Consider the following 6,413-nt stretch of genomic DNA (forward strand, 5'->3'; position numbering starts at 1 on the left):
TAACAGCTTGTTAATTCATGTTTGTGCAATGATGAGACGGACAAAGTTAGTCGATGCATGCCATTTTACTCTCTCGTGTAGATAAAAGTTGTCAAAGTTACAGCACACAAAAACCCCTGTGTGGACTAGCCTGAATGAACTGAAATAAAAGCAGAATATAAATGTTCTTTTTAAATGTTTTTACACAGCACAGCGAGAGCCCACATCGCACGAGCATCTTTCTCCAAACTACACTACCCATAATATAATGCATTTCACTCGGAACTAACTGTTACAGCCGTAGATAGTGATCTTCAGCGTCTCCCGCAAACACTGTCATTGATATGACTGCGATAAGTGCGTGCTTCTGAAACTGCGTGCAGCTGAAATCAACCACACACTCATCACAATGAAAACATTGACCTTAGAAATAACGAACATGAACACTGGGATAATCGCCGATGTATATGGTGAACCCCCGTTGAAATGCATAAACAAGAATGCTTATTTCATTTAACCTGTTTCATGTCCGTTACTATTGGCGTGTCCTCAGAGCGATTAAATATCCTCTAAACTGCGTTTTGCTCCAGCTGTACAACACAGATGCTAAATGCTTCTGTTAATATGCTTAATATTCGCTCCTACATACAATGGAAACTGCTAACATGACACTTAGTTTAAACTTGATTATGGTTGCTCATTTTTGAATTCAATTAGGCAGACCACACAATACACACAGTGACATGGATTAGAAGAGCATTCTGTAGCGAATGAGCTCATAAGGGAAATATGAATAATTAATCATAACTAGTTATAATTAATTATAAATATTTAGATCCGCTGTAGATCACCTGAGCAAATATCATAATTTAGTCATTTGATAACTGCTGTTACTTTCTCCACTTCATCAGTCCCAGCGGCAGCATAACAGCTTGTTAATTCATGTTTGTGCAATGATGAGACGGACAAAGTTAGTCGATGCATGCCATTTTACTCTCTCGTGTAGATAAAAGTTGTCAAAGTTACAGCACACAAAAACCCCTGTGTGGACTAGCCTGAATGAACTGAAATAAAAGCAGAATATAAATGTTCTTCCTCCGTTTTCTGAATTACACAGCACAGCGAGAGCACACGTTGCATGAGCACATTTCTCCGAACTACACTCCCCATAATGCATTTCACTCAGAACTAACTCTTACAGCCGTAGATAGTGATCTTCAGCGTCTCCCGCAACACGACTGCGATAAGCGCGTGCTTCTGACGCTGCGTGCAGCTGAAATAAACCACACACTCATCACAATGAAAACATTGACCTTAGAAATAACGAACATGAACACTGGGATAATCGCCGATGTATATGGTGAACCCCCGTTGAAATGCATAAACAAGAATGCTTATTTCATTTAACCTGTTTCATGTCCGTTACTATTGGCGTGTCCTCAGAGCGATTAAATATCCTCTAAACTGTGTTTTGCTCCAGCTGTACAACACAGATGCTAAATGCTTCTGTTAATATGCTTAATATTCGCTCCTACATACAATGGAAACTGCTAACATGACACTTAGTTTAAACTTGATTATGGTTGCTCATTTTTGAATTCAATTAGGCAGACCACACAATACACACAGCAATATGGATTAGAAAAGCATTCAATTATCTTAGATGCTGATTTCGCTGTTCTGAAACAAGCTGCAACTGCTACGGCAATCACTATCAATATCATATATTTGAATGTTGAGCAGCAAGCTCATTGGCTACCGATATGATACATTAAAAAAAATTTGATTCAATCAATGTGAATAAGACTTTTTCAAATTACACTAACAAGAATTTGGTGAGAATGTGCTCATTTATCAAAATGTCAAACTGCATAAACTCTTAAGAGTAAAAGCTTCATTTTCTTTATGCTAATATTCTTTTTTTTTTTCTTTTGATTTTGTGGTGAAATATGCCCCAGACTTTATTAGATAAAGATGCTTGGGTCCAAACCTTGGAGTGGGAAAAAACAAACTAATAAATAGGTAAACTTCACTACACTGGTAGCAATATAAACTTGAAAAATCAGAGCAGAAAACGCGGATCAATCTCAACTTTGGAGTGCATATGGATTCCACTGTGCTCCTCAGTACCACTCTCAGATTCCTTTTCAGACCAGCTGTCTGGAAGTGTGAATTGAGGGGCGTTTGGTTCTGAACTACTGGCTGAGAAAGATGGATGTAAATGGGACACGGTGTGATTTATGCAGCATTCTACATAGTGAGCAGAGCAATCATGAGAGGGAACGTCAAGAGTTGCCTTGAGAAAAAGCCAAGTTCTGCTTTACAAGGAGGAAAAGCAGGAATGAAAACGGCTTGAAAGCATGACTGCCACAAGTCTTGCAGTTTGCAGTAGGGCTGCACAATTACAACAAAAATCATAATTGTCCCTTGAAATTGTAATTGCGATTATTAATTACGATTATCACAATTTGCATTGAATGATGTTTTGAATAGCTTTATACCATTGTTTAAAGCAACTGCATGCCATATTTTTATAAACACGCTGAAAACACACCTGAAAAAAACATGTATTGCTTTTCTATAGCATTAAGCCTTAAATGTCAACTATACATTGGTTTGGTTTTAAATATGCATGGAATTATAACGTTATACTAAAAATCCAGCATATTGCGTGTATTTCTGGCAGGTCACGTAAGTGAAGCTTGCATCTGATGACTCTCAGCTGATCCATGTCTGCCTATAGAATACGACGCCTATCACGACATTCCTATAAGGTCTATTCAGTATTATTCAGAAGCTTTATGGCTTGCTCAAGAGCAAATTACCATCCTCCATCCCCGACTCCTCCTTTCGTCACAGTCAGGACTTTCTGATATTCCTTCTTGAATCGGACTCTTTTATTTTGAATATGTTGTTACACTAAAATATCATTAAGAATATTAATGATATCTGCATTTGGTTCTGTTCTGTTTACCCTAAGGGGGTTATTGCTGCTCTCCCTGCTCATTCATGACAGGCTGCCTGCATGGATGGGCAGGGAGTTTTTGCCCAGAACAGGACCATACGGTCAATCCAATGCCTGTATGCTAAGGGTCAATAATCTTTGACGATAGTGGTCAAAGATTATTACAGAACAAAAATTAAAACAATGGAAAAGAAAAACCTTAAGATAAGCTGTAGAAAGAAAATAAACACACATCTTAAGCACGCAGAATAATGTAAGTGGACTTTGTTCCTTTTTTTTAATTTTTTTTTTTTTTAATTGCGACTTTGAACAATTACATAATTGTGGCATCCGTAATTGTAATCACGATTAGAAATTAGATTAATTGTGCAGCCATAGTTTACAGTTTATTAATTCAGCAGTGCCCAAACTAAAAAGATGCTAACACATTTACACTCGAATATCTAGACTAACCCTGAGGCATCATTTCCAAAGAGATTTCCAGATCGAAATCTCAAGGGTTGCTGAGATTGAATCCACTTTATTTCCTGAAAAGCAACGTCAACAACTTAAGCTAAGGATTTGTCGATGCAGATCATGTCTAATATCTAATCTCTATTTCAATCAGTCCAATCTCCAGGTCACCCTCCACCCCTCCTCCTCAACCCCAGCTCCACCTTAATCTGCTCTCATATACCAGCTCACTTTTCCCTGTACCTGGGTTAGAGGGATACGGTCTTTCATCTGAAACCAGACCGGCCAAGTACAGCCTCCTCTTCAGATTCAAAATCTGCTGCATCTACATTGATGTGATGTGCGGATATGGGTTTATTCTATATCAAGATCTGTCAATAGAAGATCCTCTATCACTACTGTGCCCTTTGGCAATGCCCTTTACTCCAGGTAGAAGACCATTTTTATCTATTGTTTTGGACAAAAGCATCTTTCTAACAAACAAAGGAGTAAAAGTTATATTTCTGATATTGTTATTGCCATTTTAAAGGTATGGTTCACACAAATTTATTTTTGTCATCATTAACCCTCATGTTGTTCCAAACCTGTATGGATCTCTTTCTTGGCACACAATGAAAAAGAGGGACAGGAGATCTTAAGCTCCAAAAATAACAAAAACACAATAGTGATACCATAAAACAATAATAAAAATAAATAGACCATTAAATTATTACATTATATTCCAAATCTTCTAAATCCGAATAATACTGAAGCACTAATTAAAATGAAGCACTAATTTAAATTGACCTGATTTTCAGCGAATAATGGATTAATTGTTGGTCTATTTCTCTCATATGACAGGCTAGAAAAATCATTTAAAAATATGCCATAAACTACAAGTCAAAATTTTGGAATAATAAAGATTATATACAAATATACTATAATATATACTCCCTATCTCCAGTTACATTGTATAAGGAAAATATTCATGAATGTTTTGCCCAACATATTTTACAGTAAAAAAGCAATTTAAACAGTTTGCTCGGAAAAAATTCCTCTTGAACATTCATTTGGAAGGTCTCCATTAGCATGCTGTTTCCAAGTACAGGTTAACCGTGTGATTGATTGGAAACGCAAATGTGAACGATCTGATGACATGCTTGCACTGAAACCCTCTAAATGAGAGCCATTTCTTTCTTTTTTCAAGGGGTCAAGGGACAAAAACAGCATTTAGATGAGAACCATTGAGCTTGGCCATCACAAGCATGCTGATTCGATCACAAGCTTTAATTTGTAGCTGATGCGGAGACATGACTGAGAAGGCCAACAAATGAGGTGGAGAATCCAGACCGCAGAACAAGCTACACAATTGATCTAGCAACGGATGGGGTTTATGCGCTATTTCAAGACATGTGTTGATCAAATCTAGTGCACTCATGCCTCTCAACTTACAACGTGAATTGTTTTATTGTCTCCTGTTTGTTCACAAATTAAATGCTTAATCTTACGTAGTCAAGAACATCTTGCAACACACTCACATAAAAGAAATTCCTGTAACCCATGACTTTCAAAATACACAAAGAAAATTACAACGCGATTGCGAGTTTGGCATTCATTTATACCGTTCAATAAATAAAGTTAATATTGATTAAGTTACATAAAGACACAATATTCTCAGTCTCTTTTTGCGCCGCCAATAAATATAGCTCCAAACAAACCCATTTTAAAATCATTGCGCATCTGTAAATAAAACACTTGAATGAATCTGTGTTTTTGAAAAAGTTTGTTTGGAACAAAGATAAGCAACTGATGTAAATATAACAAAAAATATGTGTTTTTAAAAGTCTTAAATATCTTAATTTGTATAACAAACATCTCATTTTCATTTGAAGACATCTTAAATGTGGGTACGGAATCGCAATACAGCTTAATGTGATTATTAAATTTCAAAATGCTATGATTGCATTACATAAAATATGAGCACTGCACATTTAAAAATCAAAATGCTGTGCAGTTGCTCGTTCAACAGGCTTGTGGTTTCAGAGCAGTTCACAATCAATGAATATCAAGCATTTATGCCAAACGATTGCTTATGATCGACTGTTGATGATTTATGATGTTTACTTCTAATTGTAAATGATTGTAAGAGTGCATATTTTATCTCCCTCATCTTTTTGGATGTGTAGCCAGCAATAGTAAAGAATAGAAATGTCAAAAGTCCCAGTGTATTGCAGGCTTGTTTATAATTAACAGCCCCACAATGAATAAAGTCCAACGTTTTTTCTTGGTTAATATTGGTATTTTGGTTATCTAACACTGAATTTAATGTAAACTCTTGTAGTTTCGGTCTCTGCTGCTTTAACTGATAACATTATTTTACATATATTATTCAATGTATTATACAGTAGACTTTATATATGCTATGCTTGTAAATATCTCATTGTATCCATTTAAGGAAAAACACATTTTCGTTGCAACCCTAAAGTTTTAATGTGCTCCTGAATTATTCAACATAGGAGCACATGTGCTCCTTGGAAAAAATATAAGTGTCCTGAAACGCTGCCATGCTTTCCTTTAACTTACAAAACTGGTTTGCTCTTACATTTAATTCATACAGATATGCATTCACTGATACATGACTAACGGTGTAATTCATATAGAGCGATTATCTATTGTCTAGTGGCGCCATGAAGTTCTATCTGCAAATCTATCTTGCAATCAATGTCCTCTGTGAGGGTGTTCAAAAACGGTCATGGTCAAAAACAGCTCGAAAATAAATTCATGCGATATTTTGTTTTCTCATCAAGCTGCCTCAGAGGGGAGTTGTGCATTTCCCTTTTTCTTTCTTTTTTAAAAATCTATTCTCAAAGTGGGTATATGTTGTTTAAGTGACATGCCTCCATCTTTCATGCTTTTTTGGGCTAGGAAATCCCTCTCTCCAAACTAGAGAGGAGCCCAGGGTTCTGAAAGTCAGGCATGCATTGGTGCATCAATGACAAGCACTCAGAAAGATGGCTGAGGGAACGCATGGGCATAA

At 36.4% G+C, this 6,413-nt stretch overlaps 1 protein-coding gene across 1 annotated transcript in view; it reads right to left on the reverse strand.

The window, feature by feature from the left end:
- LOC107680721 (contactin-4-like) overlaps positions 1-6,413 on the reverse strand; it is a 151,655-nt gene that overhangs the window by 129,203 nt on the left and 16,039 nt on the right. Inside the window, exons 3-4 of the mRNA XM_016476755.1 lie at positions 6,006-6,015; positions 1,677-1,678 (exon numbers count right to left, since the gene is read on the reverse strand). The gene's annotated coding sequence lies outside the window, so the exon portion shown is untranslated. The remainder of the gene's footprint in view (positions 1-1,676; positions 1,679-6,005; positions 6,016-6,413) is intronic.

Source organism: Sinocyclocheilus anshuiensis, unplaced genomic scaffold (assembly GCF_001515605.1).
Source record: "Sinocyclocheilus anshuiensis isolate Anshui unplaced genomic scaffold, SAMN03320099.WGS_v1.1 scaffold396, whole genome shotgun sequence".
NCBI classification, from domain to species: domain Eukaryota; kingdom Metazoa; phylum Chordata; class Actinopteri; order Cypriniformes; family Cyprinidae; genus Sinocyclocheilus; species Sinocyclocheilus anshuiensis.